Source organism: Ambystoma mexicanum, chromosome 5p (assembly GCF_040938575.1).
Source record: "Ambystoma mexicanum isolate Mex_15411 chromosome 5p, UKY_AmexF1_1, whole genome shotgun sequence".
Classification (NCBI taxonomy): Eukaryota; Metazoa; Chordata; class Amphibia; order Caudata; family Ambystomatidae; genus Ambystoma; species Ambystoma mexicanum.
This window is the reverse complement of record NC_090930.1, coordinates 740337874-740357332: the sequence shown is the minus strand read 5'-3', so window position 1 is coordinate 740357332 and position 19459 is coordinate 740337874. Positions and strand designations below refer to the sequence as shown.

General features: G+C 39.4%; 16 non-coding genes across 16 annotated transcripts; 8 read left to right on the top strand and 8 right to left on the bottom strand.

The window, feature by feature from the left end:
• The first annotated feature begins 1404 nt into the window (after positions 1 to 1404).
• On the top strand, positions 1405 to 1476 carry TRNAQ-CUG (transfer RNA glutamine (anticodon CUG)). Its single transcript has one exon. It is a non-coding gene; the product is annotated as a tRNA-Gln (tRNA).
• A 913-nt stretch (positions 1477 to 2389) lies between these two features.
• Positions 2390 to 2461, bottom strand: TRNAQ-UUG (transfer RNA glutamine (anticodon UUG)). Its single transcript has one exon. It is a non-coding gene; the product is annotated as a tRNA-Gln (tRNA).
• A 259-nt stretch (positions 2462 to 2720) lies between these two features.
• Positions 2721 to 2792, top strand: TRNAQ-CUG (transfer RNA glutamine (anticodon CUG)). Its single transcript has one exon. It is a non-coding gene; the product is annotated as a tRNA-Gln (tRNA).
• Positions 2793 to 3673: 881 nt separating this feature from the next.
• On the bottom strand, positions 3674 to 3745 carry TRNAQ-UUG (transfer RNA glutamine (anticodon UUG)). The gene has a single exon. It is a non-coding gene; the product is annotated as a tRNA-Gln (tRNA).
• Positions 3746 to 6115: 2370 nt separating this feature from the next.
• TRNAQ-CUG (transfer RNA glutamine (anticodon CUG)) lies at positions 6116 to 6187 on the top strand. Its single transcript has one exon. It is a non-coding gene; the product is annotated as a tRNA-Gln (tRNA).
• A 913-nt stretch (positions 6188 to 7100) lies between these two features.
• On the bottom strand, positions 7101 to 7172 carry TRNAQ-UUG (transfer RNA glutamine (anticodon UUG)). The gene has a single exon. It is a non-coding gene; the product is annotated as a tRNA-Gln (tRNA).
• A 259-nt stretch (positions 7173 to 7431) lies between these two features.
• TRNAQ-CUG (transfer RNA glutamine (anticodon CUG)) lies at positions 7432 to 7503 on the top strand. Its single transcript has one exon. It is a non-coding gene; the product is annotated as a tRNA-Gln (tRNA).
• An 881-nt stretch (positions 7504 to 8384) lies between these two features.
• TRNAQ-UUG (transfer RNA glutamine (anticodon UUG)) lies at positions 8385 to 8456 on the bottom strand. Its single transcript has one exon. It is a non-coding gene; the product is annotated as a tRNA-Gln (tRNA).
• A 2370-nt stretch (positions 8457 to 10826) lies between these two features.
• On the top strand, positions 10827 to 10898 carry TRNAQ-CUG (transfer RNA glutamine (anticodon CUG)). Its single transcript has one exon. It is a non-coding gene; the product is annotated as a tRNA-Gln (tRNA).
• A 913-nt stretch (positions 10899 to 11811) lies between these two features.
• TRNAQ-UUG (transfer RNA glutamine (anticodon UUG)) lies at positions 11812 to 11883 on the bottom strand. Its single transcript has one exon. It is a non-coding gene; the product is annotated as a tRNA-Gln (tRNA).
• Positions 11884 to 12142: 259 nt separating this feature from the next.
• TRNAQ-CUG (transfer RNA glutamine (anticodon CUG)) lies at positions 12143 to 12214 on the top strand. The gene has a single exon. It is a non-coding gene; the product is annotated as a tRNA-Gln (tRNA).
• Positions 12215 to 13095: 881 nt separating this feature from the next.
• TRNAQ-UUG (transfer RNA glutamine (anticodon UUG)) lies at positions 13096 to 13167 on the bottom strand. The gene has a single exon. It is a non-coding gene; the product is annotated as a tRNA-Gln (tRNA).
• Positions 13168 to 15549: 2382 nt separating this feature from the next.
• TRNAQ-CUG (transfer RNA glutamine (anticodon CUG)) lies at positions 15550 to 15621 on the top strand. The gene has a single exon. It is a non-coding gene; the product is annotated as a tRNA-Gln (tRNA).
• A 913-nt stretch (positions 15622 to 16534) lies between these two features.
• Positions 16535 to 16606, bottom strand: TRNAQ-UUG (transfer RNA glutamine (anticodon UUG)). The gene has a single exon. It is a non-coding gene; the product is annotated as a tRNA-Gln (tRNA).
• Positions 16607 to 16865: 259 nt separating this feature from the next.
• Positions 16866 to 16937, top strand: TRNAQ-CUG (transfer RNA glutamine (anticodon CUG)). Its single transcript has one exon. It is a non-coding gene; the product is annotated as a tRNA-Gln (tRNA).
• Positions 16938 to 17818: 881 nt separating this feature from the next.
• TRNAQ-UUG (transfer RNA glutamine (anticodon UUG)) lies at positions 17819 to 17890 on the bottom strand. The gene has a single exon. It is a non-coding gene; the product is annotated as a tRNA-Gln (tRNA).
• Between the last annotated feature and the right edge of the window lie 1569 nt (positions 17891 to 19459).

Sequence of the window (19459 nt, the reverse complement as noted above, 5' to 3'; positions counted from 1 at the left end):
AAGCTAGCAAGCAGACTGTGCACCCCTGTTTGGAACTATGACCTGTGTGTTGCCCTCTATTAACAGAACAATGTAACTGCAGCCCATGTCACATAAAATAGAAAGTAGAGATTATGCAAATTAACTCTCAGAAGAGCCTGGTGTCACCCCAAAAGGTGTCATGCTTTTCACACCAAGAAACATCCACACATAGATCCCTGCGAACCTCAAAAACGTACAGGAAACCCTGTCCAGCGCTTTGCTCCCAGAGGAGATAAGGTTGAAAAACCACCCTATGTTAAAAGTGTCCATAATCCATGCCAGCTGCCCTGTCTATAGAACCTGGCTGTTCGTGGCCGTTCGGGGCCTAGGGGCATGAGTGGAAGGGTTTAACCTGCCTGGGTTCTTGGGCATGGTTTCATCATGCCTCAGTTTACAATGGCACTCTGCCACTTTGTCAGGCTTTAAAGAAGCCTGACTCCTGCAGAGCAAAAGATCTGATTATTTCCTTACATGTTTTGTACGTAAGAATGCGGATGGTGCTCTGAGCCTCCTATGGTGGTTATTAAGCATGGTATACATACCATAGCATGTAACTGTGCCTACAAATGGAACATTTTGTTCATTTATTAGGGAGTTGTGAAAATGGCAAAATCAAATTGCCATTACTGACACAGACCAGCTGCCGCTGTCCGGACATTTCGTCGAAAGACATTTGGTCGACGTAATTTGGTCGAAAGCCAAATGGTCGGTTTTTTAATTTATTTATATATATATTTTTTAGGTTGTAGTTTAGGGAAAAAAAGGGTTTTTTAGAAAAAACAGGGGTTGGGGGGACCCCCCCAAACCCCACCCCAAAAAAAAATGTGAAAATAAAAAACAAAGCAATTCGACCATTTGGTTTTCGACCAAATGGTTTCGACCAATTGTCCTGTCGACAAATTTTTTTCGACGAAATGTCTGGCAACCCAGCTGCCGACTGTTGCTATTGACAGGAGTTCCAGGTGTATAAACTGAGGAGATCACCAGTTCAATTACCTGTGAACGCATTTTGAAGCTCATTCACAACCAGTTCATGCCCGTTCTCTCCATTTTGGCTTTCTGGCTGGCCGAGGGGCCCTTCAGTAATGTTCTTTGCTAACCATTACACCATGGGCCCCTTGCTGGTGCAACCTGACAGAGTTGTAACAGAAATGAGAATCGAGATCTCATGCATCATTTTAACAAACTCATATTCCTAGCCCACGGATATTATGCAAATGTGGAACTGTTTAGTTGGTTGTTGCGCAATAGCAAACTCTTTGCTTTACAGCTCATTTGGATAGGATTCTTCCTCTGGAGGCATAAGATAAAAGAATATTGCATACATTCTCTAAAAGGCTCTTTTTTTGCTGCAATGACGTTCATCATGTCACTAAGTATGTAGGTTCCATGGTGTAATGGTTAGCACTCTGGACTCTGAATCCAGCGATCCGAGTTCAAATCTCGGTGGGACCTTGGGAATTACTGTGTTTGTTTTCCTCTCAGTGTCTTGTTTTAATAGCAATGACGCTGCTGTGTCGCCCACTTTCATAGCATTATTCCCTGGGTGCATTTGAAAAAAGAAAGATTTTCCATGGATGACGCTCTTTAGCCACAATGAAACCCACCACTTTCTGTGGTGTGAAAGACCCATGGTGTAATGGTAGCACCCTGGAGGTTGAATCCAATAATTTGCATTCAAATCTCTGTAAGAGTTTACCATCAGTCGAACCTTTCCCTTATCGTTTATTGTGGATGTCTTCTTTGAAGAAAGGTATGATCCAACTAAAGTAAGTACATTCACGAATGGGCCCTTGGTCGGTACAAACAGTATTTATACACCTCAGGCCTTTTGTGAATTAAGAAAAGTGTGTTCTTCGTTCTATTTTTCATCTCAAACTGATACCTTCATTTTACAAACATGTAAAGGCTGTTAAGACGCTTGATTAATATCATTGATTCTGAATGTGGTCGCTTTTCATAGGATTAACCCTTTAACAATTTTGAAAGAGAATGGCGATACAATAGAGCTGCTTTTCCCAAAATGGTATTATTAATGTTGTTGCTGCATCTTCAAGTAAAAAGAGAATCCATTGGGTCACAGATTGAGCATGTTTCTTAACATTGAGTTAAGTTTGAAAATTTCAAATCTTTTATGTATGTTTCCGATGCAGATCTGCCCATCGACTCAGAATGACCTCACTGTTCATACATTTAAAAAAAATGCATAAAGGTTAAGGTGCTAGGCACAAAAGTGGATTTTTATGAAAAGTTATGCCAGAGAGTGAGAGCGAAAATGAATACCCTACACCACTAACCTTATGAATATTACTATCTTTGGCCTATAATTTAAGACAACAAGGAGACAAAGTGTGTTAGAGCAAGAGAGAGGTTCCACCGAGACTTGAACTCGGATCGCTGGATTCAAAGTCCAAAGTGCTAACCATTACACCATGGAACCCTTGTTGAGCAGAGCTTCATAAGGGCAATGAGAATATAGGGCACAGTCAAGATTTTTACTGACCTATAGTAACCGTTTACTGATATTATATCGAAGCAGCACTGTTGCTGTTGGATGCTGTGCAATCGCAAAGTATTGGCTTCATGTCTCATTTGGATCAAATTCTTCCTCTGGAGTCTAATGATATAGGAATATTACATATTTTCTCTGATGTGCTCTGTTTTTCCAGAATGAAGTGCATCATGCTACTGAATATGTGGGTTCCATGGTGTAATGGTTAGCACTCTGGACTCTGAATCCAGCGATCTGAGTTCAAGTCTCGGTGGGACCTTGGGGCTGCTTCTCTTTTAGAGTTGCCTTTCATTTGCAGATAGATATAACAGCAATAGCTTTGCTTTACAGCCCACTTTGATGGCAGTCTTCTTTGACCAAAGAATATTAATAGTTTCTGGGGATGACTCTCTTTTGCCACAAAGAAACTGCCCACTCTCATATCTCCAAAGCTCCAAGGTATAATGGCTATTAAACTGGCTTTTGATCTCAGCGATTTGCATTGAAAGCCCAGGAGGCCCCTAAAATCAGTTGAATTGTTTCCTGATAATTTAGAGTTTATTTCTTCTTTCGAGAAAGGTGTGATCCAAATAAAGTAAGTACATTTAAACAAGGGCACTTGATCAGTAAATGCACTACTTTCTAGAACTCATAACTCTTGTAAGTTATAAAAAGTTTGCTCTCCATACAGTTTGTCAACTCAAAGAATTACATTTTTTACACATTTAATAAGACCATCAAATTGCTTGAAACATAGGAATGATTGTGAAAGTGAATATGATTCACCAAAATAATTGTATAACATTTTTTAATGTTAATAAAATAGGGCTTTTTCCAATCTTTTCACATCAATGTTGTTTCTGCATGTTCCAGTGAGCAGAGAATCTACTGCACATAGTGTGTACATTTTTCTTTTCATAGAGTTAAGGTTGGACATTATTCATCTGTGGAAAATGTTTCTGAGAGATATCTGGGTGCCCACTCTGATTGACCTTAGGGATTGTACATTAACGATATGTAGTTGCATCACTGTATTGGTATCAGGCACCAAAGTGCATTTAAATGTAATGTCGTGCAGAGAGAGTCGACTGAACTTCTGAATATTAACTCTGTTGAATTGTAATTTGAGAAATTAGAAAATGGAGTGTAAGAGCAAGATAACGGTCCCACCGAGACTTGAACTCGGATCGTTGGATTCAAAGTCCAAAGTGCTAACCATTACACCATGGAACCCTTGCAAGATGCACCTGAGAGCGTTGAATCAGAAATGGTAATATAGAGCACATTTACAATTTTTACAGATTCATAGTCCCAATTGACTGATATCATACAAACACAGCGATGTTGTCGATTGACGTTGTGCTATAGCAATCTCTGTGCTTTATAGAGCATGTAGATCAAATTCTTCCTCTTGAGGCATATGATTAAGCAATATTAAATATTGTTTCTGACTGCCTCTGTTTTGGCATAATGAAGTTCAGCATTTGCGGAAGTATTTAGGTTCCATGGTCTAATGGTTAGTAGGCTGGACTCTGAATTTAGTAATCTGACATGTTATAGCTATATTTTGTTTTCCTTTGGGTGTATTGTCATTTTATGCACATAGATTTCCTAGCAGTGGCTGTGATGAATAGTTCAATTTGATAGCAGCTTCCTTTTGAGAATTTGAAAAAAAAAGAATTAAATAGTCTCTCTGGATGACTCTGCTTTGATTTCTATGTGCACATCCCTTTTGCGTTTCAGAGGGATTGACCAACATACACAACAGTGCTTGGAAGACCTCTTCCTCCCTCATGGCATGTAAAGCTAACCTCTCTCCTACCGTGTGTTTTTTTACTTTTTAACTTCCCCTTCCGAGTCATGATCATGTAACTGAATTTACATTTTTAGATTTTAACTGCAGTAGTTGCTTGTTTTTCGATTTTATTTTTTGTGTACGCATACATCCCTTTTTGTGGGGAGGGGGGAGTGATGTCTGTTTACTTATATTAGCTAATATAGGTCATTTTATGTCCGCTTACAATATGTGTCAGGATTTTTTATGTCGTTTCCAATCAATGTCTAATATCAAGTGGTTTGCAGCAGTCATACAAAGGCACGTAACACCCGCAAAACACCTACATAAGTTAGAAATACTCCGGAAGAGTACTCAGTTTATGAAAAGGCGGTGAATCCCAAATAGAACTGTAAATGTAAGCTAGCAAGCAGACTGTGCACCCCTGTTTGGAACTATGACCTGTGTGTTGCCCTCTATTAACAGAACAATGTAACTGCAGCCCATGTCACATAAAATAGAAAGTAGAGATTATGCAAATTAACTCCCAGAAGAGCCTGGTGTCACCCCAAAAGGTGTCATGCTTTTCACACCAAGAAACATCCACACATAGATCCCTGCGAACCTCAAAAACGTACAGGAAAACCTGTCCAGCGCTTTGCTCCCAGAGGAGATAAGGTTGAAAAACCACCCTATGTTAAAAGTGTCCATAATCCATGCCAGCTGCCCTGTCTATAGAACCTGGCCGTTCGGGGCCTAGGGGCATGAGTGGAAGGGTTTAACCTGCCTCGGTTCTTGGGCATGGTTTCATCATGCCTCAGTTTACAATGGCACTCTGCCACTTTGTCAGGCTTTAAAGAAGCCTGACTCCTGCAGAGCAAAAGATCTGATTATTTCCTTACATGTTTTGTACGTAAGAATGCGGATGGTGCTCTGAGCCTCCTATGGTGGTTATTAAGCATGGTATACATACCATAGCATGTAACTGTGCCTACAAATGGAACATTTTGTTCATTTATTAGGGAGTTGTGAAAATGGCAAAATCAAATTGCCATTACTGACACAGACCAGCTGCCGCTGTCCGGACATTTCGTCGAAAGACATTTCGTCGAAAGACATTTGGTCGACGTAATTTGGTCGAAAGCCAAATGGTCGTTTTTTTAATTTATTTATATATATATTTTTTAGGTTGTAGTTTAGGGAAAAAAAGGGGTTTTTAGAAAAAAAGGAGGTTGGGGGGACCCCCCCAAACCTCCCCCCAAAAAAAAATGTGAAAATAAAAAACAAAGCAATTCGACCATTTGGTTTTCGACCAAATGGTTTCGACCAATTGTCCTGTCGACAAATTTTTTTTGACGAAATGTCTGGCAACCCAGCTGCCGACTGTTGCTATTGACAGGAGTTCCAGGTGTATAAACTGAGGAGATCACCAGTTCAATTACCTGTGAACGCATTTTGAAGCTCATTCACAACCAGTTCATGCCCGTTCTCTCCATTTTGGCTTTCTGGCTGGCCGAGGGGCCCTTCAGTAATGTTCTTTGCTAACCATTACACCATGGGCCCCTTGCTGGTGCAACCTGACAGAGTTGTAACAGAAATGAGAATCGAGATCTCATGCATCATTTTAACAAACTCATATTCCTAGCCCACGGATATTATGCAAATGTAGAACTGTTTAGTTGGTTGTTGCGCAATAGCAAACTCTTTGCTTTACAGCTCATTTGGATAGGATTCTTCCTCTGGAGGCATAAGATAAAAGAATATTGCATACATTCTCTAAAAGGCTCTTTTTTTGCTGCAATGACGTTCATCATGTCACTAAGTATGTAGGTTCCATGGTGTAATGGTTAGCACTCTGGACTCTGAATCCAGCGATCCGAGTTCAAATCTCAGTGGGACCTTGGGAATTACTGTGTTTGTTTTCCTCTCAGTGTCTTGTTTTAATAGCAATGACGCTGCTGTGTCGCCCACTTTCATAGCATTATTCCCTGGGTGCATTTGAAAAAAGAAAGATTTTCCATGGATGACGCTCTTTAGCCACAATGAAACCCACCACTTTCTGTGGTGTGAAAGACCCATGGTGTAATGGTAGCACCCTGGAGGTTGAATCCAATAATTTGCATTCAAATCTCTGTAAGAGTTTACCATCAGTCGAACCTTTCCCTTATCGTTTATTGTGGATGTCTTCTTTGAAGAAAGGTATGATCCAACTAAAGTAAGTACATTCACGAATGGGCCCTTGGTCGGTACAAACAGTATTTATACACCTCAGGCCTTTTGTGAATTAAGAAAAGTGTGTTCTTCGTTCTATTTTTCATCTCAAACTGATACCTTCATTTTACAAACATGTAAAGGCTGTTAAGACGCTTGATTAATATCATTGATTCTGAATGTGGTCGCTTTTCATAGGATTAACCCTTTAACAATTTTGAAAGAGAATGGCGATACAATAGAGCTGCTTTTCCCAAAATGGTATTATTAATGTTGTTGCTGCATCTTCAAGTAAAAAGAGAATCCATTGGGTCTCAGATTGAGCATGTTTCTTAACATTGAGTTAAGTTTGAAAATTTCAAATCTTTTATGTATGTTTCCGATGCAGATCTGCCCATCGACTCAGAATGACCTCACTGTTCATACATTTAAAAAAAATGCATAAAGGTTAAGGTGCTAGGCACAAAAGTGGATTTTTATGAAAAGTTATGCCAGAGAGTGAGAGCGAAAATGAATACCCTACACCACTAACCTTATGAATATTACTATCTTTGGCCTATAATTTAAGACAACAAGGAGACAAAGTGTGTTAGAGCAAGAGAGAGGTTCCACCGAGACTTGAACTCGGATCGCTGGATTCAAAGTCCAAAGTGCTAACCATTACACCATGGAACCCTTGTTGAGCAGAGCTTCATAAGGGCAATGAGAATATAGGGCACAGTCAAGATTTTTACTGACCTATAGTAACCGTTTACTGATATTATATCGAAGCAGCACTGTTGCTGCTGGATGCTGTGCAATCGCAAAGTATTGGCTTCATGTCTCATTTGGATCAAATTCTTCCTCTGGAGTCTAATGATATAGGAATATTACATATTTTCTCTGATGTGCTCTGTTTTTCCAGAATGAAGTGCATCATGCTACTGAATATGTGGGTTCCATGGTGTAATGGTTAGCACTCTGGACTCTGAATCCAGCGATCCGAGTTCAAGTCTCGGTGGGACCTTGGGGCTGCTTATCTTTTAGAGTTGCCTTTCATTTGCAGATAGATATAACAGCAATAGCTTTGCTTTACAGCCCACTTTGATGGCAGTCTTCTTTGACCAAAGAATATTAATAGTTTCTGGGGATGACTCTCTTTTGCCACAAAGAAACTGCCCACTCTCATATCTCCAAAGCTCCAAGGTATAATGGCTATTAAACTGGCTTTTGATCTCAGCGATTTGCATTGAAAGCCCAGGAGGCCCCTAAAATCAGTTGAATTGTTTCCTGATAATTTAGAGTTTATTTCTTCTTTCGAGAAAGGTGTGATCCAAATAAAGTAAGTACATTTAAACAAGGGCACTTGATCAGTAAATGCACTACTTTCTAGAACTCATAACACTTGTAAGTTATAAAAAGTTTGCTCTCCATACAGTTTGTCAACTCAAAGAATTACATTTTTTACACATTTAATAAGACCATCAAATTGCTTGAAACATAGGAATGATTGTGAAAGTGAATATGATTCACCAAAATAATTGTATAACATTTTTTAATGTTAATAAAATAGGGCTTTTTCCAATCGTTTCACATCAATGTTGTTTCTGCATGTTCCAGTGAGCAGAGAATCTACTGCACATAGTGTGTACATTTTTCTTTTCATAGAGTTAAGGTTGGACATTATTCATCTGTGGAAAATGTTTCTGAGAGATATCTGGGTGCCAACTCTGATTGACCTTAGGGATTGTACATTAACGATATGTAGTTGCATCACTGTATTGGTATCAGGCACCAAAGTGCATTTAAATGTAATGTCGTGCAGAGAGAGTCGACTGAACTTCTGAATATTAACTCTGTTGAATTGTAATTTGAGAAATTAGAAAATGGAGTGTAAGAGCAAGATAACGGTCCCACCGAGACTTGAACTCGGATCGTTGGATTCAAAGTCCAAAGTGCTAACCATTACACCATGGAACCCTTGCAAGATGCACCTGAGAGCGTTGAATCAGAAATGGCAATATAGAGCACATTTACAATTTTTACAGATTCATAGTCCCAATTGACTGATATCATACAAACACAGCGATGTTGTCGATTGACGTTGTGCTATAGCAATCTCTGTGCTTTATAGAGCATGTAGATCAAATTCTTCCTCTTGAGGCATATGATTAAGCAATATTAAATATTGTTTCTGACTGCCTCTGTTTTGGCATAATGAAGTTCAGCATTTGCGGAAGTATTTAGGTTCCATGGTCTAATGGTTAGTAGGCTGGACTCTGAATTTAGTAATCTGACATGTTATAGCTATATTTTGTTTTCCTTTGGGTGTATTGTCATTTTATGCACATAGATTTCCTAGCAGTGGCTGTGATGAATAGTTCAATTTGATAGCAGCTTCCTTTTGAGAATTTGAAAAAAAAAGAATTAAATAGTCTCTCTGGATGACTCTGCTTTGATTTCTATGTGCACATCCCTTTTGCGTTTCAGAGGGATTGACCAACATACACAACAGTGCTTGGAAGACCTCTTCCTCCCTCATGGCATGTAAAGCTAACCTCTCTCCTACCGTGTGTTTTTTTACTTTTTAACTTCCCCTTCCGAGTCATGATCATGTAACTGAATTTACATTTTTAGATTTTAACTGCAGTAGTTGCTTGTTTTTCATTTTTATTTTTTGTGTACGCATACATCCCTTTTTGTGGGGAGGGGGGAGTGATGTCTGTTTACTTATATTAGCTAATATAGGTCATTTTATGTCCGCTTACAATATGTGTCAGGATTTTTTATGTCGTTTCCAATCAATGTCTAATATCAAGTGGTTTGCAGCAGTCATACAAAGGCACGTAACACCCCCAAAACACCTACATAAGTTAGAAATACTCCGGAAGAGTACTCAGTTTATGAAAAGGCGGTGAATCCCAAATAGAACTGTAAATGTAAGCTAGCAAGCAGACTGTGCACCCCTGTTTGGAACTATGACCTGTGTGTTGCCCTCTATTAACAGAACAATGTAACTGCAGCCCATGTCACATAAAATAGAAAGTAGAGATTATGCAAATTAACTCCCAGAAGAGCCTGGTGTCACCCCAAAAGGTGTCATGCTTTTCACACCAAGAAACATCCACACATAGATCCCTGCGAACCTCAAAAACGTACAGGAAAACCTGTCCAGCGCTTTGCTCCCAGAGGAGATAAGGTTGAAAAACCACCCTATGTTAAAAGTGTCCATAATCCATGCCAGCTGCCCTGTCTATAGAACCTGGCCGTTCGGGGCCTAGGGGCATGAGTGGAAGGGTTTAACCTGCCTGGGTTCTTGGGCATGGTTTCATCATGCCTCAGTTTACAATGGCACTCTGCCACTTTGTCAGGCTTTAAAGAAGCCTGACTCCTGCAGAGCAAAAGATCTGATTATTTCCTTACATGTTTTGTACGTAAGAATGCGGATGGTGCTCTGAGCCTCCTATGGTGGTTATTAAGCATGGTATACATACCATAGCATGTAACTGTGCCTACAAATGGAACATTTTGTTCATTTATTAGGGAGTTGTGAAAATGGCAAAATCAAATTGCCATTACTGACACAGACCAGCTGCCGCTGTCCGGACATTTCGTCGAAAGACATTTCGTCGAAAGACATTTGGTCGACGTAATTTGGTCGAAAGCCAAATGGTCGTTTTTTTTATTTATTTATATATATATTTTTTAGGTTGTAGTTTAGGGAAAAAAAGGGGTTTTTAGAAAAAAAGGAGGTTGGGGGGACCCCCCCAAACCTCCCCCCCAAAAAAAATGTGAAAATAAAAAACAAAGCAATTCGACCATTTGGTTTTCGACCAAATGGTTTCGACCAATTGTCCTGTCGACAAATTTTTTTTGACGAAATGTCTGGCAACCCAGCTGCCGACTGTTGCTATTGACAGGAGTTCCAGGTGTATAAACTGAGGAGATCACCAGTTCAATTACCTGTGAACGCATTTTGAAGCTCATTCACAACCAGTTCATGCCCGTTCTCTCCATTTTGGCTTTCTGGCTGGCCGAGGGGCCCTTCAGTAATGTTCTTTGCTAACCATTACACCATGGGCCCCTTGCTGGTGCAACCTGACAGAGTTGTAACAGAAATGAGAATCGAGATCTCATGCATCATTTTAACAAACTCATATTCCTAGCCCACGGATATTATGCAAATGTGGAACTGTTTAGTTGGTTGTTGCGCAATAGCAAACTCTTTGCTTTACAGCTCATTTGGATAGGATTCTTCCTCTGGAGGCATAAGATAAAAGAATATTGCATACATTCTCTAAAAGGCTCTTTTTTTGCTGCAATGACGTTCATAATGTCACTAAGTATGTAGGTTCCATGGTGTAATGGTTAGCACTCTGGACTCTGAATCCAGCGATCCGAGTTCAAATCTCGGTGGGACCTTGGGAATTACTGTGTTTGTTTTCCTCTCAGTGTCTTGTTTTAATAGCAATGACGCTGCTGTGTCGCCCACTTTCATAGCATTATTCCCTGGGTGCATTTGAAAAAAGAAAGATTTTCCATGGATGACGCTCTTTAGCCACAATGAGACCCACCACTTTCTGTGGTGTGAAAGACCCATGGTGTAATGGTAGCACCCTGGAGGTTGAATCCAATAATTTGCATTCAAATCTCTGTAAGAGTTTACCATCAGTCGAACCTTTCCCTTATTGTTTATTGTGGATGTCTTCTTTGAAGAAAGGTATGATCCAACTAAAGTAAGTACATTCACGAATGGGCCCTTGGTCGGTACAAACAGTATTTATACACCTCAGGCCTTTTGTGAATTAAGAAAAGTGTGTTCTTCGTTCTATTTTTCATCTCAAACTGATACCTTCATTTTACAAACATGTAAAGGCTGTTAAGACGCTTGATTAATATCATTGATTCTGAATGTGGTCGCTTTTCATAGGATTAACCCTTTAACAATTTTGAAAGAGAATGGCGATACAATAGAGCTGCTTTTCCCAAAATGGTATTATTAATGTTGTTGCTGCATCTTCAAGTAAAAAGAGAATCCATTGGGTCTCAGATTGAGCATGTTTCTTAACATTGAGTTAAGTTTGAAAATTTCAAATCTTTTATGTATGTTTCCGATGCAGATCTGCCCATCGACTCAGAATGACCTCACTGTTCATACATTTAAAAAAAATGCATAAAGGTTAAGGTGCTAGGCACAAAAGTGGATTTTTATGAAAAGTTATGCCAGAGAGTGAGAGCGAAAATGAATACCCTACACCACTAACCTTATGAATATTACTATCTTTGGCCTATAATTTAAGACAACAAGGAGACAAAGTGTGTTAGAGCAAGAGAGAGGTTCTACCGAGACTTGAACTCGGATCGCTGGATTCAAAGTCCAAAGTGCTAACCATTACACCATGGAACCCTTGTTGAGCAGAGCTTCATAAGGGCAATGAGAATATAGGGCACAGTCAAGATTTTTACTGACCTATAGTAACCGTTTACTGATATTATATCGAAGCAGCACTGTTGCTGCTGGATGCTGTGCAATCGCAAAGTATTGGCTTCATGTCTCATTTGGATCAAATTCTTCCTCTGGAGTCTAATGATATAGGAATATTACATATTTTCTCTGATGTGCTCTGTTTTTCCAGAATGAAGTGCATCATGCTACTGAATATGTGGGTTCCATGGTGTAATGGTTAGCACTCTGGACTCTGAATCCAGCGATCCGAGTTCAAGTCTCGGTGGGACCTTGGGGCTGCTTATCTTTTAGAGTTGCCTTTCATTTGCAGATAGATATAACAGCAATAGCTTTGCTTTACAGCCCACTTTGATGGCAGTCTTCTTTGACCAAAGAATATTAATAGTTTCTGGGGATGACTCTCTTTTGCCACAAAGAAACTGCCCACTCTCATATCTCCAAAGCTCCAAGGTATAATGGCTATTAAACTGGCTTTTGATCTCAGCGATTTGCATTGAAAGCCCAGGAGGCCCCTAAAATCAGTTGAATTGTTTCCTGATAATTTAGAGTTTATTTCTTCTTTCGAGAAAGGTGTGATCCAAATAAAGTAAGTACATTTAAACAAGGGCACTTGATCAGTAAATGCACTACTTTCTAGAACTCATAACACTTGTAAGTTATAAAAAGTTTGCTCTCCATACAGTTTGTCAACTCAAAGAATTACATTTTTTACACATTTAATAAGACCATCAAATTGCTTGAAACATAGGAATGATTGTGAAAGTGAATATGATTCACCAAAATAATTGTATAACATTTTTTAATGTTAATAAAATAGGGCTTTTTCCAATCGTTTCACATCAATGTTGTTTCTGCATGTTCCAGTGAGCAGAGAATCTACTGCACATAGTGTGTACATTTTTCTTTTCATAGAGTTAAGGTTGGACATTATTCATCTGTGGAAAATGTTTCTGAGAGATATCTGGGTGCCCACTCTGATTGACCTTAGGGATTGTACATTAACGATATGTAGTTGCATCACTGTATTGGTATCAGGCACCAAAGTGCATTTAAATGTAATGTCGTGCAGAGAGAGTCGACTGAACTTCTGAATATTAACTCTGTTGAATTGTAATTTGAGAAATTAGAAAATGGAGTGTAAGAGCAAGATAACGGTCCCACCGAGACTTGAACTCGGGTCATTGGATTCAAAGTCCAAAGTGCTAACCATTACACCATGGAACCCTTGCAAGATGCACCTGAGAGCGTTGAATCAGAAATGGCAATATAGAGCACATTTACAATTTTTACAGATTCATAGTCCCAATTGACTGATATCATACAAACAAAGCGATGTTGTCGATTGACGTTGTGCTATAGCAATCTCTGTGCTTTATAGAGCATGTAGATCAAATTCTTCCTCTTGAGGCATATGATTAAGCAATATTAAATATTGTTTCTGACTGCCTCTGTTTTGGCATAATGAAGTTCAGCATTTGCGGAAGTATTTAGGTTCCATGGTCTAATGGTTAGTAGGCTGGACTCTGAATTTAGTAATCTGACATGTTATAGCTATATTTTGTTTTCCTTTCGGTGTATTGTCATTTTATGCACATAGATTTCCTAGCAGTGGCTGTGATGAATAGTTCAATTTGATAGCAGCTTCCTTTTGAGAATTTGAAAAAAAAAGAATTAAATAGTCTCTCTGGATGACTCTGCTTTGATTTCTATGTGCACATCCCTTTTGCGTTTCAGAGGGATTGACCAACATACACAACAGTGCTTGGAAGACCTCTTCCTCCCTCATGGCATGTAAAGCTAACCTCTCTCCTACCGTGTGTTTTTTTACTTTTTAACTTCCCCTTCCGAGTCATGATCATGTAACTGAATTTACATTTTTAGATTTTAACTGCAGTAGTTGCTTGTTTTTCATTTTTATTTTTTGTGTACGCATACATCCCTTTTTGTGGGGAGGGGGGAGTGATGTCTGTTTACTTATATTAGCTAATATAGGTCATTTTATGTCCGCTTACAATATGTGTCAGGATTTTTTATGTCGTTTCCAATCAATGTCTAATATCAAGTGGTTTGCAGCAGTCATACAAAGGCACGTAACACCCCCAAAACACCTACATAAGTTAGAAATACTCCGGAAGAGTACTCAGTTTATGAAAAGGCGGTGAATCCCAAATAGAACTGTAAATGTAAGCTAGCAAGCAGACTGTGCACCCCTGTTTGGAACTATGACCTGTGTGTTGCCCTCTATTAACAGAACAATGTAACTGCAGCCCATGTCACATAAAATAGAAAGTAGAGATTATGCAAATTAACTCCCAGAAGAGCCTGGTGTCACCCCAAAAGGTGTCATGCTTTTCACACCAAGAAACATCCACACATAGATCCCTGCGAACCTCAAAAACGTACAGGAAAACCTGTCCAGTGCTTTGCTCCCAGAGGAGATAAGGTTGAAAAACCACCCTATGTTAAAAGTGTCCATAATCCATGCCAGCTGCCCTGTCTATAGAACCTGGCTGTTCGTGGCCGTTCGGGGCCTAGGGGCATGAGTGGAAGGGTTTAACCTGCCTGGGTTCTTGGGCATGGTTTCATCATGCCTCAGTTTACAATGGCACTCTGCCACTTTGTCAGGCTTTAAAGAAGCCTGACTCCTGCAGAGCAAAAGATCTGATTATTTCCTTACATGTTTTGTACGTAAGAATGCGGATGGTGCTCTGAGCCTCCTATGGTGGTTATTAAGCATGGTATACATACCATAGCATGTAACTGTGCCTACAAATGGAACATTTTGTTCATTTATTAGGGAGTTGTGAAAATGGCAAAATCAAATTGCCATTACTGACACAGACCAGCTGCCGCTGTCCGGACATTTCGTCGAAAGACATTTCGTCGAAAGACATTTGGTCGACGTAATTTGGTCGAAAGCCAAATGGTCGTTTTTTTTATTTATTTATATATATATTTTTTAGGTTGTAGTTTAGGGAAAAAAAGGGGTTTTTAGAAAAAAAGGGGGTTGGGGGGACCCCCCCCAAACCCCCCCCCCCAAAAAAAATGTGAAAATAAAAAACAAAGCAATTCGACCATTTGGTTTTCGACCAAATGGTTTCGACCAATTGTCCTGTCGACAAATTTTTTTCGACAAAATGTCTGGCAACCCAGCTGCCGACTGTTGCTATTGACAGGAGTTCCAGGTGTATAAACTAAGGAGATCACCAGTTCAATTACCTGTGAACGCATTTTGAAGCTCATTCACAACCAGTTCATGCCCGTTCTCTCCATTTTGGCTTTCTGGCTGGCCGAGGGGCCCTTCAGTAATGTTCTTTGCTAACCATTACACCATGGGCCCCTTGCTGGTGCAACCTGACAGAGTTGTAACAGAAATGAGAATCGAGATCTCATGCATCATTTTAACAAACTCATATTCCTAGCCCACGGATATTATGCAAATGTGGAACTGTTTAGTTGGTTGTTGCGCAATAGCAAACTCTTTGCTTTACAGCTCATTTGGATAGGATTCTTCCTCTGGAGGCATAAGATAAAAGAATATTGCATACATTCTCTAAAAGGCTCTTTTTTTGCTGCAATGACGTTCATCATGTCGCTAAGTATGTAGGTTCCATGGTGTAATGGTTAGCACTCTGGACTCTGAATCCAGCGATCCGAGTTCAAATCTCGGTGGGACCTTGGGAATTACTGTGTTTGTTTTCCTCTCAGTGTCTTGTTTTAATAGCAATGACGCTGCTGTGTCACCCACTTTCATAGCATTATTCCCTGGGTGCATTTGAAAAAAGAAAGATTTTCCATGGATGACGCTCTTTAGCCACAATGAAACCCACCACTTTCTGTGGTGTGAAAGACCCATGGTGTAATGGTAGCACCCTGGAGGTTGAATCCAATAATTTGCATTCAAATCTCTGTAAGAGTTTACCATCAGTCGAACCTTTCCCTTATCGTTTATTGTGGATGTCTTCTTTGAAGAAAGGTATGATCCAACTAAAGTAAGTACATTCACGAATGGGCCCTTGGTCGGTACAAACAGTATTTATACACCTCAGGCCTTTTGTGAATTAAGAAAAGTGTGTTCTTCGTTCTATTTTTCATCTCAAACTGATACCTTCATTTTACAAACATGTAAAGGCTGTTAAGACGCTTGATTAATATCATTGATTCTGAATGTGGTCGCTTTTCATAGGATTAACCCTTTAACAATTTTGAAAGAGAATGGCGATACAATAGAGCTGCTTTTCCCAAAATGGTATTATTAATGTTGTTGCTGCATCTTCAAGTAAAAAGAGAATCCATTGGGTCACAGATTGAGCATGTTTCTTAACATTGAGTTAAGTTTGAAAATTTCAAATCTTTTATGTATGTTTCCGATGCAGATCTGCCCATCGACTCAGAATGACCTCACTGTTCATACATTTAAAAAAAATGCATAAAGGTTAAGGTGCTAGGCACAAAAGTGGATTTTTATGAAAAGTTATGCCAGAGAGTGAGAGCGAAAATGAATACCCTACACCACTAACCTTATGAATATTACTATCTTTGGCCTATAATTTAAGACAACAAGGAGACAAAGTGTGTTAGAGCAAGAGAGAGGTTCCACCGAGACTTGAACTCGGATCGCTGGATTCAAAGTCCAAAGTGCTAACCATTACACCATGGAACCCTTGTTGAGCAGAGCTTCATAAGGGCAATGAGAATATAGGGCACAGTCAAGATTTTTACTGACCTATAGTAACCGTTTACTGATATTATATCGAAGCAGCACTGTTGCTGTTGGATGCTGTGCAATCGCAAAGTATTGGCTTCATGTCTCATTTGGATCAAATTCTTCCTCTGGAGTCTAATGATATAGGAATATTACATATTTTCTCTGATGTGCTCTGTTTTTCCAGAATGAAGTGCATCATGCTACTGAATATGTGGGTTCCATGGTGTAATGGTTAGCACTCTGGACTCTGAATCCAGCGATCTGAGTTCAAGTCTCGGTGGGACCTTGGGGCTGCTTCTCTTTTAGAGTTGCCTTTCATTTGCAGATAGATATAACAGCAATAGCTTTGCTTTACAGCCCACTTTGATGGCAGTCTTCTTTGACCAAAGAATATTAATAGTTTCTGGGGATGACTCTCTTTTGCCACAAAGAAACTGCCCACTCTCATATCTCCAAAGCTCCAAGGTATAATGGCTATTAAACTGGCTTTTGATCTCAGCGATTTGCATTGAAAGCCCAGGAGGCCCCTAAAATCAGTTGAATTGTTTCCTGATAATTTAGAGTTTATTTCTTCTTTCGAGAAAGGTGTGATCCAAATAAAGTAAGTACATTTAAACAAGGGCACTTGATCAGTAAATGCACTACTTTCTAGAACTCATAACTCTTGTAAGTTATAAAAAGTTTGCTCTCCATACAGTTTGTCAACTCAAAGAATTACATTTTTTACACATTTAATAAGACCATCAAATTGCTTGAAACATAGGAATGATTGTGAAAGTGAATATGATTCACCAAAATAATTGTATAACATTTTTTAATGTTAATAAAATAGGGCTTTTTCCAATCTTTTCACATCAATGTTGTTTCTGCATGTTCCAGTGAGCAGAGAATCTACTGCACATAGTGTGTACATTTTTCTTTTCATAGAGTTAAGGTTGGACATTATTCATCTGTGGAAAATGTTTCTGAGAGATATCTGGGTGCCCACTCTGATTGACCTTAGGGATTGTACATTAACGATATGTAGTTGCATCACTGTATTGGTATCAGGCACCAAAGTGCATTTAAATGTAATGTCGTGCAGAGAGAGTCGACTGAACTTCTGAATATTAACTCTGTTGAATTGTAATTTGAGAAATTAGAAAATGGAGTGTAAGAGCAAGATAACGGTCCCACCGAGACTTGAACTCGGATCGTTGGATTCAAAGTCCAAAGTGCTAACCATTACACCATGGAACCCTTGCAAGATGCACCTGAGAGCGTTGAATCAGAAATGGTAATATAGAGCACATTTACAATTTTTACAGATTCATAGTCCCAATTGACTGATATCATACAAACACAGCGATGTTGTCGATTGACGTTGTGCTATAGCAATCTCTGTGCTTTATAGAGCATGTAGATCAAATTCTTCCTCTTGAGGCATATGATTAAGCAATATTAAATATTGTTTCTGACTGCCTCTGTTTTGGCATAATGAAGTTCAGCATTTGCTGAAGTACTTAGGTTCCATGGTCTAATGGTTAGTAGGCTGGACTCTGAATTTAGTAATCTGACATGTTATAGCTATATTTTGTTTTCCTTTGGGTGTATTGTCATTTTATGCACATAGATTTCCTAGCAGTGGCTGTGATGAATAGTTCAATTTGATAGCAGCTTCCTTTTGAGAATTTGAAAAAAAAAGAATTAAATAGTCTCTCTGGATGACTCTGCTTTGATTTCTATGTGCACATCCCTTTTGCGTTTCAGAGGGATTGACCAACATACACAACAGTGCTTGGAAGCCTCTTCCTCCCTCATGGCATGTAAAGCTAACCTCTCTCCTACCGTGTGTTTTTTTACTTTTTAACTTCCCCTTCCGAGTCATGATCATGTAACTGAATTTACATTTTTAGATTTTAACTGCAGTAGTTGCTTGTTTTTCATTTTTATTTTTTGTGTACGCATACATCCCTTTTTGTGGGGAGGGGGGAGTGATGTCTGTTTACTTATATTAGCTAATATAGGTCATTTTATGTCCGCTTACAATATGTGTCAGGATTTTTTATGTCGTTTCCAATCAATGTCTAATATCAAGTGGTTTGCAGCAGTCATACAAAGGCACGTAACACCCCCAAAACACCTACATAAGTTAGAAATACTCCGGAAGAGTACTCAGTTTATGAAAAGGCGGTGAATCCCAAATAGAACTGTAAATGTAAGCTAGCAAGCAGACTGTGCACCCCTGTTTGGAACTATGACCTGTGTGTTGCCCTCTATTAACAGAACAATGTAACTGCAGCCCATGTCACATAAAATAGAAAGTAGAGATTATGCAAATTAACTCCCAGAAGAGCCTGGTGTCACCCCAAAAGGTGTCATGCTTTTCACACCAAGAAACATCCACACATAGATCCCTGCGAACCTCAAAAACGTACAGGAAACCCTGTCCAGCGCTTTGCTCCCAGAGGAGATAAGGTTGAAAAACCACCCTATGTTAAAAGTGTCCATAATCCATGCCAGCTGCCCTGTCTATAGAACCTGGCCGTTCGGGGCCTAGGGGCATGAGTGGAAGGGTTTAACCTGCCTGGGTTCTTGGGCATGGTTTCATCATGCCTCAGTTTACAATGGCACTCTGCCACTTTGTCAGGCTTTAAAGAAGCCTGACTCCTGCAGAGCAAAAGATCTGATTATTTCCTTACATGTTTTGTACGTAAGAATGCGGATGGTGCTCTGAGCCTCCTATGGTGGTTATTAAGCATGGTATACATACCATAGCATGTAACTGTGCCTACAAATGGAACATTTTGTTCATTTATTAGGGAGTTG